The 19,559-nt window shown below is 37.1% G+C and overlaps 1 long non-coding RNA gene across 3 annotated transcripts in view; it reads left to right on the top strand.

Annotated features, from left to right (window-relative positions):
• The window catches only part of LOC128313936 (uncharacterized), a 133,812-nt gene that overhangs the window by 26,005 nt on the left and 88,248 nt on the right, over positions 1 to 19,559 (top strand). The window contains exon 1 of one of the 3 annotated variants that reach the window (XR_008295077.1): positions 11,982 to 12,359. The exons of the other annotated variants lie outside the window; for them this stretch is intronic. This is a non-coding gene — a long non-coding RNA (uncharacterized LOC128313936). Of the gene's footprint in view, positions 1 to 11,981; positions 12,360 to 19,559 lie in introns of those variants that run through there. 3 annotated transcript variants of the gene reach the window in all.

The following is a 19,559-nucleotide window of genomic DNA, read 5'->3' as shown; positions in this document are numbered from 1 at the left end:
AGTAGAAATGAAATATAGATATCATCTGAAGTTTTATGCAATGTATTCCAATCAAATGGTGTTATCGATATTTGGTAATAACTCCAGGCACACACATATTTTTATCATGTGTTTGAGCTATGAATGTGAATAGCAAGAACATTTAAATTTCAAACAGAAGAAATAATTAGAAGCAACAGTTAAAAAAATAACCATAGTCTTCTTTTTAATTTTATTTATTTATTTTAGAGAGAGAGAGATAAAGAGAGAGGGAGAGAGAAAGAGGGAGATACAGAGAGAGAGGGATAAAGAGAATCCCAAGCAAGTTCCATGCTGTCAGCGTGGAGCCAGATGTGATGCTTGCTCTCTGGAACTGTGAGATCATGACCTGAACCAAAATCAAGAGATGGCCGCTCTACCAACTGAGCCATCCAGGCACCCCATAACCATTGTCTTTTTATGCCTATTTTTTAGCAAGTGATTATGAAATATTGTAGAATGGATTTAATAGTAAAGATGGAGCATAAGATTATTAATCAACCAATCAAGAATATTATAAAAATTAATGAACTAGTCCTCAGAGAAGAAATAATTAGTAAGTATGAAGCCAGCATATGATAAAGGCATTACCCTTTGACCTTGTGTTACCCATTACACTATTTTATTTTTACACATAATTAAGATATGGGTGTAGTTTCCACTATAAAATAATATACGTATGTGCTTTAAAGATGTATCAGTGGGCTCTAAAAATCTCTCTTCACAGGCATTAATCTCTAATAATTCTTCTTTGATTTAAATACTATAATAACTTAAACAGTTAACAATTATTTAGTGCTTATTTTGTGCCAGATATTGTGGTAATTAATTATCTTTACACACCTAACTCTAGTGATGTTTTTTTTGAGGTAAGTATGTATAAGTGTGTTTTCTAGATGAGGAAAGTGAAACTCAGGGAGGTTAGGTAAGTTCTCCAAGATTTCTGCAGCTTAGTATATGGTGGAGGTGTGTTTTGAGTTCAAGTTCACTTGATTCCAAAGACTTTGATCTTGGCAACTAAGCAGAGGAAAGCTGATGGGAGTCCAATGCTTGAGTGTTTTTAAGTAATACTATTCCTTTATGTATTTTTGTGAGCATTTGATTAACATAAGCAACACGGATTTAGTAAACTATTTACCTCTGTGTTTTCTCTGAAAGCTTTTATGTGTGACCCTTTCTGCTGGTGAGTGTTACTGGGAGTGAATAATAGCCTGAGGTTACTTAAGCACTTTGTTGCCATGGAGTCAGTAAGAACGCCCAGACTAAGAGAAATTGGGATGCATGAAAATTGATGCTGCTACATAAATTAAATCACTCATTAATTCAACAAAGCATCAGGAAACTATTATATTCCAAGTAAGGCTTTAGGCTTAGAAAACACACACACAAATGGACAGCATAAATTCTCTGTCTTTTACAAGCTTATATTCTAGTGTGTAGTGCAAGAGAAGAATGGTAGGTATGTAAAATAATAATTGTAATAATAAGATACATCCCATAATAAAAACATGAAAAAAGTACTCTGTGCACACGTAGAAGAGAATGTTTAAATGCTATGGTTTCAAGGAATTATTCTAGAAAAAGTTATAGTTGAGTGTGAGATGGAGTCCTTCAGCTGACATGGAGAGATGTGAGGTGATGGGCGCTCCACAAAGAATATATGATTATGCAAAGGAATCTGGAGAGTGTAAGTGTGGCTGAAATGTAAGGATAAAAATACTCACTCATGCACATCTTGGACTGTTCTAGGCAAAACACCCTATCTGCTGTGACTTGCCTCTCTGTCTCTGTCTCTGTCTCTCTCAATCTACTTATGGAATTGGCTCATGTAATTGTGGGATTGTGGAAGCAGGCAATTCTGAAATCTATAAGTCAGATCAGCAGTCTAGGAATTCATGTAAGATTTAATGTTATAGTACTATCTGATATCTGCAGGGCAGGCCAGCAGGTGGGTCTCTATGTTGAAGTCTCAATGGTGAATTGCTTCTTTCATGAGAAACCTTGGTCTTTGCTGTTAAGACCTTCAACTGATTGGATGAAGCTTAGCCACATTATGGATAGTAATCCATTTCATTGAAAGTCTATTGATTATAAATATTAATCACATCTAAAAAATATCTTCACAACAACATCTAGACTGCCAAACACTGAACATCATAGGCTAGCCAAGTTGACACATAAAATTAACATCACCCCCACTAAAGTAGAACCAACTTCCTCCTCCACGTGTTGCTGCCTTTTTTGTTGCTAATACTAAGCCCCAGTCTTATATAGATACAGAGCACAGATTACTTACTTGAAGCCAGATGGATGGGAGTCTAAGAAATATAATCTTTGGCTTTACAGTTTAGAGAACTAGGAAGTCAAAATGGAAGTGAGTTGGAATGGGTGTTGAATGAGTCAACTAAGTACACTTTCTGCCACTCAACATCCACTCAAACTTTTCCCACATCCAAACTTTCAAACAAGAACAAGAATGACATAAAAGCAAGAACAATGTGCTTAATGTAATTCAACAATCCTCTGCTCAAATGAAAACTCACTTTTTTCTCTTCAAAGGGGAAGCCCCAAATCTCATGTGTTTCTGCATATCTTTCTGGGTAATGTTTATTTCTACTCTGGGGCAGTTACAATCACATCTTGGTATTTTGTAAGCTATAGACTGAATTATGATATTACCAGCAAAGACTTTATCCTATATAAATTCCTACATAAATTAGTAGGAGAAAGGTATACAGGAAAAATAAAATCTTTCTTTTCTTTCTTTAGGAAGAAAGTAAAAGTTGCCTACTCATAGTCCTCATTTCTGTAATTTTTTATGAGGCTTTTGTTAATATTTGTAACTGGTCATAAATCTATGTTTATTGTTTGTAACATCCTTCATCTCTAGGCATTCTTTAGTTAGATCACTATTCATGAATTTCTGGCCTTTGTTATTTCTAACTTAACCCTTTTGATAAAGTCTTTTTTTTTTTTTTTTTTTTTTTTTTACACACACACACAGAGGTATGAGCTGGGGAGGTGGGCAGAGATAGAGGGAAACACAGAATCTGAAGCAGGCTCCAGGCTCTGAGCTGTCAGCACAGAGCCCGATGTGGGGCTCAAACTCATGGACTGCGAGATCATGACCTGATCTGAAGTCAGGCACTTAACCGACTGAGCCACCCAGGTGCCCCAATAAGGTCTTTTTAATACCGCTTTTTAAAATCAAATATGTTTTGATATATAATGTTTCCATCACTGTTTATCCCAAACTATTTTTAAATATCTATGAACATTTTTTCACCCATGATATATTTAGAAGTAATTTTTAAAATTCTCCAAGTATATGGGAATTTTCATTTACTTTTTTGATACCGATTAATTGCTTTGTGATTGGAGAATATGGTTGATAGCATATTTTTGAATTTTTTGTACTATATTATGTTATACTGCTATACTATATTATACTATACTATACTATAGTATGTTGTACATAGTATACTTTAGTATGTTGTATCTGATAACCGAGAGAAGCACTTTGAAAACTTTCACTATGATCATGAATTTGTCATATTTTCTCATAGTTCACTCTTGTATACTTTGGAGTTACTCTCTTTTAAATTGGTATATCCTCTTAGCGAATTTAAACTTGTATCATTATGCAGTTACCCTCTGTATTTATCTTAGTGGTTGTCTAATGTTTTGCCTTCCTAACATCCTTTCTAATTTTTTTAAATGTTTATTCATCTGAGAAGGCGGGGTTGGGGGTGAGAGCAGAGAGAAATGGAGACACAGAATCCGAAGCCGGCTCCAGGCTCTGAACTGTCAGCACAGAACCCGATGCAGGGGCTCAAACCCACGAACCGTGAGATCATGACCTGAGCTGAAGTCGGATGCCTGACTGAGCCACCCAGGCGCCCTGTACATTCTTATGTAGAAAGAAGACTGCTTCTTTCTTGTGAGGGATCCATTCTTTCTATACCACCATTCTTAGGGCTGACTTGCATTTTCCCCATATTCTTAAATAAATTCTCTGTACTCTTAAGGATTCAGTTGGCTTTAGTGTGCTTATTGCTACTTGCAATGCATTTATTTCTCTGTGGGTATTATTTTGGTCTTTAATTGGTTTTCTCAGTTCTATAGTCTTACTAATTCTTTTGTTTCTTCATCCCATCTTTGAAGTCTCTCATTGAATTACTGTTGTTTTTTATATTCTTCTATTGTAGAAAGCACTTGTAGGGAAAGTTCTATTTCTTTGGTTATGATTGCTTGCATATGAGGCTCTATATTCATCCTTTAAATCATATGTTTCTTTAATTCTATTTTTTCTTTTGTTGTGTGCTGACATTTTTAAAATTGAGGCTTTGCCATTTTTTTCTCTTACTCATTTGTAACACAAATAGTCTTATTAAGATATTCCTTCAGCTTTGATATAAAAACAATGTGTGTCCCGCTCCCTATAATTGTCTATGCCAATTTTGGGCTCATATGCATTTTCTCTGGTAGAAAGGTTCAAGCTTCCTACCTTTTCCTAAGGCAAAATGCAGCCCTGAACCTTAGCTTCAACAGAATGTCAGGACCAAGTCTATACCTCTCATCTGTCTATCTTTTCTCCTTAAACTCTGTTTTGTTCCCCTAAAATTCAGATAGGAGAAAGCTAAGTGATAGTTATTTGTTCTATTCCTGGAGTCACTGGGGAGTGGGATGGAGCAGAGATACACCTGACCTGGAGATCTTTGTATATCAGTGTCCTATTCCTCATAATCCTCTGTTTACCCACCAGAATTTAACTTCTGTTAAGGTTTTCTCATACTTACATTTTCTTTTGCTTTGTTAATTAATTGCCCTTTACCTTGAATTTTCCCCCACTTCATATGGTCACTATGACAGCCCCTGATAAATATTTGCCTTATTAAGGGAATACTTAATAAATTCCATTGTAGATGACTACAAGACAAATTCTTGAGTGTGGAGTTGGTTATTCGTTTGGGCTTTTTACCCTTCCATCCGACTTTCTACAGATTGGTTGGAGGTGTGTTTTAAGTGAGTTTCTTAGAGTGTGGTATATTTGTCTTCTTCCTTTGTTTATAATTTTTATCTCTGAGTGGGGAGGTGAGGTTAGGAGCCTGTTGAGTCATACCGATATTTTTGGCTAAACTTTTCAAAGACATTAGCCTGAGTTGGTGTTCCTTTCTTTAAGCAGTTGGAGTTGATGTGCCAGTTTCCTCTTTGCAGGATTTGTTGTTGCTCTCAGTTCCCTAAGATTTTGGAGAAATAGAAAAATTAATATCTGGCCTCACCTTCCTTCTTGCTCTGACATTGTTCAGAATTTTTAAACATGAGGTGGTTTCTATATTTATCTCAACCAGAAAATGCTTCAATCTGGCTCAGCAGCAAGTGGTCATTCATCTAAAATATGCAAGTTGCAACTCCATTTGGTGACACAGGGAAGGAGATGAGCCTGAGGTACTGATGTGTGGCTGTTTCCCAGTAGCATTACAATGCTACTGGGAACAAGTTGCGTGTCTGAGTAAAAAGACAATTTGTTAACATTCGACATTAACCTTTGCTTTAAGAGAAAACACATTAATTTTTGATGTCATTTCAGTGAACACCTTAGTAACTGGAAGAAAAAATAGTTATATTATACTGGAACATCAGAAGTAAAATGTAATCTGAGAATTTTAAGTGATGTGTATAGTAAGTGACTATAGAGATATTCATGCACCCCAGGGACAGTCAAGTTTTCATCAAATTATACATAATAAAACTCAGAGAAATGAAGCATACGTAAACTCTTGAGACGTTTCCAAATAGAAAAGGTAGCATTGATTTTTTTTTTCTAGGTGCTACTTGTGAGTTCTGCTCTACTTGTGAGTAATCTGTTTTTAAAAATCTTTGTCCATATACGTACTATACTTCTTTATCCAAACCAGTGATACAGCTTTATAAGACTCTACTCACTCTATTTGAAGTGAGAAATTGAAATAAGTAGAAAAGATGAGTTGAAAAGCAAAAGAAATATGAAATAAATTGTTACAAGGAATTCAGTAAGGTCTCAGGTCCAAATGTAATTCCTTTTTCATATTTTAATAGTAAAGTTTTAAAAGATAGAATAAACATGGAAAATTCAAATGGGTAATTATTGGCAGTAAAAGAAAATGAGTCAAAATCATTGGGAATATTAAAATTTATGTTCTTATATTCTGGTTTCTCTTGATTATTAAGTGTCTGCTTTCCAACCCTTTGCCTAACCCCCCTATTCTTAGAAAAGGTAGATGGCTAAGAGAAAAAAAAAGTATGTGTGATGTTCTTTCTGCCTTAATGGTAGCTTCCTAGTATCCTTCAGCCTCTACCTCTTAGAACGCTACACATCCATGCCTTGTGAGGAACTCAGTCTCCTTCAGACTCTTTCCTTCTCCCAATCTAAATACAAATATATTCTAAATTCTTAGTGCCATCTGGGGCTCTTGCTGTATCACACTGTATATCATATTTCTGTGTCTACTATTTTTACCCAAGAGTATTTAAACTATAAAATATAATAAAGTAAACATTAAAGGGAGCCTAAGTGTGAGAAAGTAAGGAATATAATGTCATATAATATCAACATTTTCTACACTCTTGTGGACCACACTCAACAGAAGAGACTCAGACTTCTATTGTCTTTGTTCTATAAGTCTGCCCATCATCTTATGACTCACAGATCCATCCCTCCCAACCCCAACCTGTCAGTTCCCTGAGGACACTGTTTCTGCACACAGACTTCCCGTGGTGCCTCTTTGCTCCTACACTGGCCCTAACTAGAAGCAGGATAGTAATTCTTGTTCCTCTACTTCCAGCCCATTGTTCCTTTTCTCCACCTAAAGAATCCCAACCTCTTTTCAATGCATATCAACAAACAACAAACACTTCACTTGGCCAAACTTCCCTTTCCAGCTTCTGCCTCAGATCTCTGTTTTCTTTTACTGAAAATTTCTTGGTAACCTTATATTTCCTGCTGTCACTAGTTCATGTCTCACTCTCTGAGAAAACCATCACATAGGCTTTCGAAGGTGGCATGAAGCTGCTGTCGTCCATCAGCCTCTCTTATGACTTCATATAACCAAATCAAGTCTAATTTCTCATTTGCTCTACTTTCTGTTTCATTCAGCACAGTTGAGGGGCACCTGGGTGGCTCAGTTGGTTAAGTGTCTGACTCTTAATTTTGGCTCAGGTCATAATCTCATGGTTTGTGAGATCAAGTCACATGTTGGGCACCTTGCTGGATTTGGAACCTCTTGAAGCTCTCTTTCTCCTTCTGCCCATCTTTTGCACATGCTTGCTCTCTCTGAAAAACAAAACAAAACAAAACAAAACAAACACAAAACCACACAGTTGACCACTCCCTCCTTGAAATCCTTTGTTTACTCAGCTTGCAGGACACTCAACTCTTGTGGTTCTCATCCTATCTCACCAGTCTTTTTCAATCTTCTTTTCCAGCTCCTGTTCTCTTCACCAATTCTAATTTTTGGAGTGCCCCCATGACTTAGAACTTTTCTTATTTCTAAATTCATTCCATAGTTGATCACATGTAGACACCCAACTTTGAATACCATCCACTTATCAACCATTCCTATCTGAATTTCTGACTCATATGTTTAACTGTCCACTCCATAACACATATTCCTCTCAAAAACAGAGCTCTTGATTCTTTCCAAAAACTCTCTTTGTCTTTTCATTTTTGTTAATGTCATTCCTCTTCCTCTATTTGCTCAGGCCCCTCCTACACCTCTTCCAATCCATCAGCAAACCCTGTTGGCTCTACCTTCAGATTGTATCCTGAGTTCTACGCTTCTAGCTGTGCAACTACTGTCATCCTTCAGGCCATTATCATTTCTTTCCTGGATTGCTGTAATAGGTTCCTAACTCACTCCTCTGCTTTTGACTTTGTTTCCCTGATGTCTTATTTCCTCATGGAAACCAGAGTGACACTTCTAACATGGAGATCATATCATGTCACTGCTGAATCTCCAGTACCTAGAGTACTTTCTGACACATAGTTAGCACACAACAAATATTTGTTGAATGGATGAAAAAGAAAGGTTCTTTAGGGAAAAAGGTTAAATATGGTAGTTAGTCCCAATATGTATATATATTTTAGCTCCTTTGGGAGCCCAGTCTCATAACCACTCATAAACTGCCTTCCTCAATTTTTTAGACATCATTCACCTTCTATCATTCTTCTTTAACATCCAACAGATTAGCACCCCATATATAATATTGAGAGTAAACTTGTGGTTTACCACAATATAGGGCTTGGGTATTGATGTCCTCCCTTTCATTCACTACCATCCACTAAGGGAATTCACTGACAAGTAGTTCATTAAGGTAAGAGGTAATGTATTCTCATGGTACTTCAAGTTACTTTTCAGGAAACAACATATTTGTGCTGCAGTTCAAGGTGTCAGACATGTAGAGGTCATAATGTAAATCAAACTATACTAGGTGGCATCATAAAGGTTTGGGGAAGAGGATTTGCAGACCAGTGAGAGAACTTGTGTTGTTCCTCAAATCATACAACGTACTTAACACACCAACATGGATCAGTTTTTTTAAAAATTTTTTAAAAATGTTTATTTATTATTGAGAGAAAGAGAGAGATGGAGTATGAGCATGGGAGGGGCAGAGAGAGGAGGAGACACAGAATCGGAAGCAGGCTCCAGGCTCTGAGCTGTCAGCACAGAGCCTGATGCGGGGCTCAAACTCAGAAACCACCAGATCATGACCTGAGCTGAAGTCAGATGCTTAACTGACTGAGCCACCCAGGCACCCCATCGACCTTTTTTTTTTTAAGTTTATTTATTTATTTTGAGAGAGAGAAAGAATGTGGAGGGGCAGAGAGAGAGAATCTCATGCAGGCTCTGTACTGTCAGCACAGAGTCCAGTGTGGGGCTCAATCTCACAAACATGAGATCATGACTTGAGCTGAAACCAAGAGTTGGTTGCTTAACTGACTGAGCCAGCCAGACACTCCTGTATCATCAGTCTTAACCTTGACGTTCATTATTCAGAAATGTGGATATTTTAGGAGGTTAGCATTCAGATTGGGTTCAGCAGTTTTTATTTTTCTAAAGTGCACATACTACAAAATATGAAAAACCAAGGTCTCTTTTTCCCAGTAAAACTAAACTTCTGTAATCAATCCACTGACTAGTTAATTAACAAGAGTGGAATTAAGCTCTCAGGCCATGAAGCATTTAATTTGCCTTGGAGTCCTAATCTAGTTAAATGCCAACCCTCCAGGGAAAGACACTATCTTCCTGCATTTTAGTCTTGGTAAACTGGAATTAGAAAGAACAAGGGAAGCCCAGAAAGAATAAGTAGGTTTTGGCCCAAGCAGCCCTTTGGCAAGATTGAACTGCATGATTACATTTGATGATCTCAGTTAATTACTAAGAAAGAAAAGATTTAGGAAAATCAATTTATATATTTGAAAGTCCTCATCTATATAACGCAAGGCAAACCAAATTAGTAAAAATACCAATACAGGTTTGTCTCAATATTTTCCTGTGACCTTGTAGTAATGAATGGGAAAAAATAAGAGAAAGCTGTTGCCTTTTCACTGAATCTATTTTAAGATCATGAATTACTTCAATATATAAGAGAAAAGCAAAAACACTTTTCATTGTGAAACAATGGTGCCAAGATTTTATGGCTCTAGAGTCATCCTCCTGAAGAAAGTTCAGTCACAAAAAGAGCAGACAATTTAAAGTTCTATAATTAGCACTCTTCCCTTTATTTTTGGCTGTATCTGATGCTAGGGGACCCACGGTGAACCATGCCAGGTCTCATATTCAGAGAGGAGTAGAGTGAAGGCTAGTGTTCTGTGCGGTACCAACAGTAGCTTCCACTAAATTTCGTTTCGGATGCCAACTTTAAATGTTGCTGAATTTGACACCAATTTAGTGATATTTAAGAAGCTTGCTTTGTGTCAATACCTTTCACTTTCTTTGAGTCACTGTAAAGAATGACACATCTGCTTACCAAGTAAAAGTGAATGGCAGTTCATGCCAGTTAGAAATTTATTTAAAGAATTTAAAGTCTTTCAGAAATCTACCATTCTTTACTTAAAGAGATCTATCTCAATCCAGTGGCAGAAATCATGAATGCAATAAATTATTGAAAAGAGAAAGTAGCATGCTGCTGAAAATGTACAGAAAAATAAGAAAATAAAGGGACTGCTGTAATAAGAGAAAGGATTGCTCTCAGGGCCCAGACCCAGCACCAAACAGGATTATTATCAGTGAGCATGAGATAGAGCCAAAGACTCCTTGCTCACAGTCTGGCTGAGACAGAGGAAGATGGGGACACGAGAAACAAGGCAGGAGATAGTGGATTGGAATTAGTAAGGCCAGCATATAGATGAATATTAAACCACGTGCCTGTTTGTGCAGAAAGTAAAGCACAAATAAAAACTATGGAAATAAAATACTATTTTGCCACAAACAGAAACTGAATCTTGAGTTTATCCTTGCCAAGTGCAAGATAGCGAGAGGACAGCTCAAGAACAGACTGAAGCATATAATTTGATTTTAAAAAGTGAACACAGTTCTCTTTCTTTGAGCTCAGATGCTACACATGCCAAGGGAAATGATCTCCCAAATTTCAAGCTTCATCACTGAAAAGGACTAGAGGGTTGTATTTATACATTAACTTTGATTCTGCAAATGAAAGTTTCCTTTTGGTAAGAAATAAACAAACTGCCCATCAAAGAGCATTTTGTTTGCTCCCCTGAAGATTCTAAGTACAAAAAGGATGGACCACTTTTGTTTCCTTTAGGGAATCAGGACAGCTTTATCAGTCTTTGCATGTGGGTCTTTGAAGTAGGCAACAATCACATATTCTTTCTGTCTTTCACATGGGAAATCTTTGGCCGTTGGAGTTAATGGGCCTCTGAACCTCAACAGTAGTCTGTTTATACTACTACAAGGATCCACTGATTTAAAATGCTCTAGATTAGAGTCTTAAACTCAAGGATTTTGTTAGCTTGGCATGTAGTACTTAAAATACTATTTAAAGATGCAGATGATGAAAGCATTTGGGCCTTTTGTTGGACATATGTCTTGAAAGGCTGAAATTGGAATTAATTTCAATATTTGAAAGATGACTTACTTTTATCTGGGCTTTTCCCCAACAACTTCTAGCATGAGCATTATAAATGTGTACAGTCTTCAGCATGAATAAAAGATTATCATCTTTTGGCCCAAGGGAGAAGTAAGAATTTTAAGAGTATATTGATGTATATTCAAAATGCCTATGGGTATACTAAGAAAAGAATACATTAAGTTGTAGTAAAGTGTCTTTAAGGACATTAGGTTAGTGCTGAAGACGGTGGAGCTATGCTGTATCCCAAATTTGCTAAAAGTCGTAGTCAATTCTTGTTCTGAATATTTTCCTAGTTAGTGATTTTGGTGACACTGACACAAGACAGATGGAATCTTTCTTTTCCCCCCTCCAAACTGCAAATCCACCTTTTACCACTGCTAAGTATGTTGTTTCAAACAAGTTAAGTTGTCTTGGCTTCCTTATTCCTAAACAAAGATGATATCACTTATCCTAGAGTGTTGTTTGAGGATTACATGAGAAAAGAGGTGTGTAGCAGAAACTGAAGCTAAGACTTGCATGAGATTTTATGTGCGTAGGCGATATTGTGTCATCACCCCACCTCCATTAGATGTTTGCATTCTATACGGTCTAATTTACTGTACTGAAAATGTCTGAGGCCTGGTTACATCCTATCCTTTGCATATGACCACTCAGACTGCTGAGAAAGAACTTAAAACTTGCTGATTGCTACAATTTAGCTTTGGGCTTATGTAGGTCCAATTGATATATATGGGGGAGGGGGGAGGGGGACACAAAGGTATTATGAATAAATAGCAGAGCATTATTACAGGGCCCTTTGGAGGAGGTCCTCATGAATGAGGTAGAGATCTGATGGTTTCAGTCGGATCTCTACCTTCTGAGGTGTCCTGCATGTATACCAAACAAGCTCCACCTTGGTTCCAGGGAAAGCTGTAGGGCAGGGGCCAGGAAGATGTGGATATCTGATGTGGAACAAGAGTGTAGTGGGTTCACCAGTAAGCAAGGATCAGCTTCTGGCTGCAGATTTGGCTGCAGGCAATGGTACACAGGTTGACAAAGACAGCAGTGAGCACAGAGCCACAAGCATTGCTCACCTGCCCTCCTTAGAAGCTCCAAGACAGTTAGATGAATGGGGAGCAGCAGCTGGAACTTATCATTAAGTGGATGCAGGGGAAAACTATTTAAATGACTGAGCTTAGTGGGGCACCTGGGTGGCTCAGTCGGTTAAGCAGGTAAGCATCTAACTCTTGATTTTGGCTCAGGTCATGGCCTCACAATTAGTTGGTTATTTCAACCCACCACTGGGCTCTGTGCTGACAGTGCAGAGCCTGCTTGGGATTCTCTCTCTCTCCATGTCTCCCTTTTTTCCTCTCTCTCTGCCCCCACTCCCCAAAATAAATAAACTTAAAAAAAATGACCGGGCTTAGCATTCTACAGTAGGTCACATTTGGACAGCTCATGGAAGGGCCACTGAAAGTTCCTGGTGATCATCGTGGAAAGAACTCTTAGAAAAGTATCTAGAATTCTTTTAGCATCATGAATTGGCATTTCCTTATAAATGTGACCCTATTTGTTTCACTAACCAGTGAAGCCCGAGACATGCATATAAAAAACATAGTCCGGGAATGGCACCTAGCAAGCAGTTAAGAACCAGATGTTGTTGTTATTATTGTTGTTGTTATCAGTTTTTAATCCTAGCATAGTCCATATCTACCATTTCTGTCAACATATATTAAATGTGTTAAATTAACTTTTAAAAAATGTGTCACAGATCACTCCTGAGATCTGTACAGCTCTTCTGTAGCAATCTGAAATTATAAAGTTACTGCACAGAAAGTATTATATAGAAAATGAATTCAGAATCAAGGAAAAAGGCAAACCTGGCTACATCCAGTACTTACCATCCTATTTCATGTTTGTTCCCTCCATGGCATCTGTCAGCATTAGTTTAATGCTACTTTCCCACTATTACTGCCAATGGCAGTCTATTACTATGATCACCAAAGCCATGATCCTGGTGCTCCTTCCGTACTGGGAGTGGGTTGTTGAGTTGCTGTGCACTATAGCATGAGATGTGGTCCTTCTTCCTATCATTCCTGGACTCACTTATAGAATTTGTGCTTCCTGTCTTCTCTGAGTGATTAGAGGTCCTGGTTCCCAAGGGACTGAGGGTGATACTTCTAACCAGGGGGCATAACAAAGGGCCCACTAAACCCCAAGCTATGGCTTATGCCTATTTATTTAGGGCCTCACATACCAAAAGTTATCAGGCAAAGAAATTAGATGCTCCACTGGCAGATAATGGGAGTCATTATGGTGTCTCTTGATGCTTTTATGCCCAGTGATAATAGCAAATGGGCTACTCCAGCAACCACAGCCTTGACAAGGATTTTATATTTAGGGGTTTAGACACCGTAGTTTTGAGATAGGTTGTCATCATGCCACAGAGGCAGTAGACCTGGACTAGTCAAAGTGCTGTCTGAGTTTGATTATAACCTAAAATAGGTGGTGGAGGAGATAGGTAATCAGTGTAAATTACAGCCTCAACAAATACAACAGTGCAACAAGAATTGTAGTTTGTACCATTAATCTTCCTACTGTCTTTTTTTTTTCCAAAAGAAATTGTGACAGTTATCCATTTTAAATATCTGTGGTGGACTGAGGATTGAGTACATTTAATTTGGATCATGAGTGTTTCAAGTGCTGGGCTGTAGCAAAAGCTGTCAGTCGACATTTATGTCTCCCTGGCACAAACTCTATACACATTGATGGCTGCAAACATCTGTCAGCAATCTGCCTGAGTACTTTTTCTGGTTGAAGGAATGTGCTTGGCTTGTGTGCATAATAGGCTGGAAATGACTCAAATTAACAACCAACTTGTGGATGGAGTTGGTAGAGAAACGCCATAGTTTCCTCACGTCTCAGATAGAACAACTCTGAGGGGTGTTCTACAGAGTCTCTCAGAGGACCTAAGAGAGAGCCTCAATTGCTCACAATAGTGAACTGTTCAGTAATGTACCCTATTTTGGCTTTGTTCCCTTCCCCGTCTTACTTTCTCATTCTCTATTGGTGCTCCTTGGAATCATTTCCCCAGCAAATTATTTTCATACAATTCTTTGCCTCAAAGAACCCAACCTAAGACAAGTGACAAAGCAAGTCAGAGTTTTGAACCTCCTACCACTAAGGGTCTAGTAGAGGAGAAAGACATTACTCAAGTCATTACATCATAATTGTAAAATTGCAATTGTGACAGTATTGTGCATTAAGACAATTTGTATGTGTGTCTGTGTGTGCATGTACTGGACTTAGGAAAGGTCTTCCCCAAGGAAGAGATCTTGGAGCTGATAAATGCTACAGTTTCCTCATGTGAAATAACTATAACTATATATTATAATAGTGATTAGAACAGTGCATGACACGTGGTAAGCACAATACAAGTGTTAGGTACTATCAACATTATTATGATCTTCTAATACATCAAAGATGAAAACTGATGAATTTTAAGATGGATTATTGCCCAGGGACTTTCATTTTATTTTAGTATATACAGCTGCTGCTTTAACAGAGCTAGTGGAAGGCAGTGTAGCAGAAGGTCTGGAATCAAATACAGGCCTCAGTGCTTGCCTCTGAATAACCTTGAGCAAGTTACTTCACTCCTGTTTTCTTTTCTCTATTATGGAGAGGGAGCTAATAATAGCACCTACTTCACTGGGTTATTTTAGGAGAAATGAGCTATTATCCACTAAATACAGGTAAGTAGGTGACATATAGTATGCTTTATAGCAGCAGGAGCTACTCTGATATGCACTTTTAGCCATCGTTCTCATTAGTTCATTCTTCTTCCATTGTGATCCTCTGATAATATTTCAATAAGCATCTAAGATAACACTTGGGAATAACTTTTAACTTTGGAAGAGCCCTTAGTGTAGAAAGCCCTGCCTTTACTACTGTGATACAAATTTTATATTTTCTATGACTTTAATGTCTTTAGATTAAAATGTCACACTGCTACTGTTGTATTATCATTGCAATAAGGTCCTTATGAAAATGACTCTTATTTTGTATGTCTATGAGCGAAATAATAACTCTGAAGTGAATGGTATTGTCACATTGCTAACAGCCTCTCAGGTATTTTATGCTTTTCTCTTTGGCTTCAATGATTTCATCATAATTACTACAGCAAAATACCACATATTTTGTGCATGAGCCTAAAACCCTGTGTTCTTATACAATTATCTTTCAAGGACTGATTCTAATGTTTCATGAGGTAGAAGAAAAACATTTTTTTTTACTTGCAACCTGTGTTTAAAAAGAGAATTATGAGTACCCCTATAAAATTTTTTATTAGAGCACATTAAATTTTTGGCAAGCATTGTTTATTTATTGCAAGTGGCCTTTTTTCCTTTAAACTCTAATATGATACTGAGATATTGGGAAACAATTCCCCTTTTAGATCAGTTCCTACTGTTACATGCTTTTAGTGCATTTCTTTGTGTATACACTTTTACTTTCTCCATTGTTTTTTTAAATTTCTTTAACAATCAGATTAAAGTGTCTCACTTTTAGATAAGGATCTATGAAACTGAAGATTGTTTTCTAATTGAACTTTGCTCTACTAAACAACTGGGCATATGTAATAGTATTAAGATGATAAAATTTAGTTTGAATAATAATATACATTATTAATATATCCTAACATATTTTCCTTCATGTTGCAAAAATATTCCTAATATATTTGGTTTAAGAAATTTTCCTATTATTGACTCAACTTTCTAGCTCCAAAAGGAGATTTCTAAAATCGATTGATTTTGCTTTTGATACTTCAATAGTTTCTGAAATCCCTTTTGGTTCTAGTATCTATGACACTTAACTGAAAATACTTTGAAAAGAGCATTGTTGAGTTTTTAATACTAAAAAATGTGCATCAAGCTTACTTTAATGTTCTTGTGTTGTATCTGACAAGTTACCCCAAATCTTTAATGGCTTGATTTTTATAAAATGTATTTGTAAAAATTCTTGGAAACATCTAACTCTTCTTTAGCATTATATTGCATCTTGAGTGAGCAGGAGGTGTGGTAATCAGTCTCACTGTGAGTAATGTCATAGAGTCTAGCCTGAGGCACCAGTAGGTACAGAAGCGTACCCTTTACTATGAGGTTTCTCTGGTCTGTCCATTCAATATACATGACTGAATGTTAAAAGAAGAAAAATCCATGTGTCCTTTAAATAACCTTTAAGTTTCAATATATGTAAATTCATTGAGTAGTCATTTCAGTTTTAATTTTTGTGAAAAGGCATTTTCAAAGATGGAACATCTGAAATTCTATTTCAGATCAGTTTGACAAATGAACATTTGCCATCAGTTTTGATGATAGAGAACACTACCTTGAATCCCAATGAAGAAAACGTATTCTCTCAAAATAATTACTTTCTTTTCATTAGTGTACTTGTATCATAAGAAAATTGTGTTCAGTTATTATTATAGTTTGAATTCTGTCAGTAAAAATTGTGTCAAAATGTGTCTTTTCTTATAAGAGTGCCTACATAATATCTTTGATTTTGCCTCTTGTCCTACAAAACCTAAAATATTTACTATATGACCTTTTATGGAAAAAAGTGTTATGACTGCTGCTTTAAGGAAATCATTGTGGTTGTAGGGAGGTGAGGGATCAGGTTAAGATGTTAATGCAGCAGTTTAGGAGGGAGGGGATGGTGTTCAAAAATGAGCAGGAGAGTCAGAGTGTCCTCTGCCTAAAAAGAGAATGCTGAGTCTTTTCCATGTCTCCGTGGCAAAAGGGGGTGTGGGATGAGAGTCATATTCCCTGATCTGAAAAAGAGATTTTAAAACAACCACTAATAAAAATTGGAGTTGATAATAGACAACATATATCAAATGGTTCTTTTTATCAGGTACTGTTATAAGAGTATGACATGAATTAACTTATTCAGTCTTCAGAATAACCCTAAGTGGTTCAAACTATTTTATCTCCATTTTGTAGATGAGGTGTCTGAGGTAGAGAAATTTAAAAACTTGCCTGGTGTCATAGGAGCAGTAAATAGAGACACTGGGATTTGAACTCAAGCAGTCTGATACAAATACTTAGCCCTTAGGCACTGCTACACTCTCTCCTCCATAAACAAGGGAGGCAGTTAGCTCAAGTCCTAGATGGCTATCTTCTGAGGCATGTTTGTTTTACGGCCCCCTTGCCTAGGTGAACAAGAGGAGAGGAGTAGGGAAGAGATGGCAGGGAGGATAGAGAAAAGAAGTGTGAGAGAATTCTGCATTTTCAATGCTTAGTGTTACAAGGATGGAGGAGGGTTATGTAGACTCTGTGGAAGAAAGTTGGATTGTAGTTATCTTGTGAGGACCTGATGGCAGAGATGCCTGCTGAGATTGAGATCCAAAAAGCAAGAGGTAAAGAGAGAGAACTGGGGGAGGTTAAGCTGGAGAGTATCTTTTATATCAGCAAACTGCAGTGTGGAGACTCCTATATATTTTTCTGAAGAACTCACACATGTGCCCTTGTTAGGGGGTGGGGCAGAACTAGGACACCTGCCATGGTGTTTAGTAACACGAGGTATTTTTTAAAAGGGGTCTCTTTTTCTTGAACATGTTTCCTACCCCACCTCACCTCCAACAGTGAAATAAATGTAATGCAAGCAAGATTGGGTTGTTGGGGGTAGGCAAGGGGGGGGTGCAAACTGGTGGTGTGAGAGAAGCAGAAACAGAATGAGGGTAGGAAAAGATGGGAAAGATAAAACCAGCCTCCTTCTCACTTTAGTTCCTTTACATTGTCTCTGAGCCTGTCCAAGCTGAGGGGAGGCCCAAATTTCTTTCCTACAAAGGCATCACATACTCAGAGAGTGTGAATCAATTTTACTATGGAATAATGCCAATAAATAGTTCTGGTTCTACAGCACTGCTGCAAAAGAATTTCATGAAACAAGTTGGGGCAGAGCATCTTTGGTGGTAGTATTCACTATAAGTCATGTCATATAAATTCTCTTTGCAAATAAATTTGCCATGATTTTTAAATCTCTTCAATGAAAATTCGTGGCTCTGCTCACTGTATAATGTCGCTCCCTATGTCTATCCTCAGTTTCAATCTGCAACGAGCCCAAACTGATGGAGACAAAGGTAAAGTGAAGTGAAACAGCCTGATCTGTGCTAACGAGCTGTTCATCCTAGAATCTGGGAGAACCGAGTCTATGTAGGACTCGAAGAATTATTATCATTATTGCTCTGCCACTTAATATATTCACCAAAGCAGTAAGATCAATAAAACTGGGGAAATTGGAGGTGTGCTCTTAATATTCAAAAAGCCAAACTTTCTCATCAAATTTCATCCATTCAAGCAATGTCAAAATATTGTAAACACTACGTTCATTCATTTATTCAACAAAATTTTATTGAATGCTCAGTATGTACCAGGCTTTGTTTTAAATACTGAGGTGTTAGTAGTGAAAGAAATTAAGCAAAATTCCTTTCTCTCATAAAGCTTATATTTAGTGTATATGGGTAGGGGTGGTTGGCAGTAAGGAGACAAAGAGACAGACAATAAACAAAACATGTAAGTAAATTATATAATATGCCAGAAGGTGATATATATTATGGGGGGAAATTAAAGCAAAGCTGGGAGATTAATGCTATGTAGAGAAATGGTTTGCAATTATACCTGGTTTTTGTCCAGGTAATATATGTATAAAGCAAAATTACTTTGCACATAGCAAAACATCACACAAAGTCTACTTGTTTTAATCAGTTGGGAGAATCACAATATAGGCATCTGTTTTTCAGGGTGGGAACATGTAATTTTGTAACGAAGAGAGTACAAAGGGACAGAACAGCCTAGCTGAGCATTGTATACTCACCAAGGATCTCTGCACCCTGGTCCCTGGTCTTCCAATGAAGTGATAAAACTATTTCATTGGAAGTGAGTGTTCTCATAGTGCTTGTAAAGGATTTAAGGAAAGGTTTAGAGTGGAAGACTGAGGTCAGATACATTTATCTCTATACTAGTTTTCCAAAGCATCCGAATATCAAGGTATCCATCCATCCATCTATCCATCCATTCCAAATTATTGATTATGTATCATATCCCAGGAATTTTGAATAAGTGCTGAAACAATTGTAGAGGTGTTCATGTTCTAGGTTGAGAAATGAATAATAGGATTAATTAGGGGTTATGTTCTAGAGATTTCATTTGGTGCTACTATTTAAGGAAAATGTTTGAAAATTTCATTTGACATTAAAACAAAAATACAAATGATCCCTTAAGAAGTGGAACCCTTGAGGAGTATATAAAAGCATATACTTTTTTATATAGTGTGTGCAGAAGATCTTTAGTTTAATGGTAAAAGTGATGAGCCAGTATAGACTTCCATAGAAAATTTAATTTCAGAGTGTGAGAAGTATTATAAAAATAAAGCTT

The sequence above is a fragment of the Acinonyx jubatus genome, chromosome C1, assembly GCF_027475565.1.
Source record: "Acinonyx jubatus isolate Ajub_Pintada_27869175 chromosome C1, VMU_Ajub_asm_v1.0, whole genome shotgun sequence".
Lineage (NCBI taxonomy): Eukaryota > Metazoa > Chordata > Mammalia > Carnivora > Felidae > Acinonyx > Acinonyx jubatus.
This window is presented reverse-complemented; position numbering and strand designations above follow the sequence as displayed.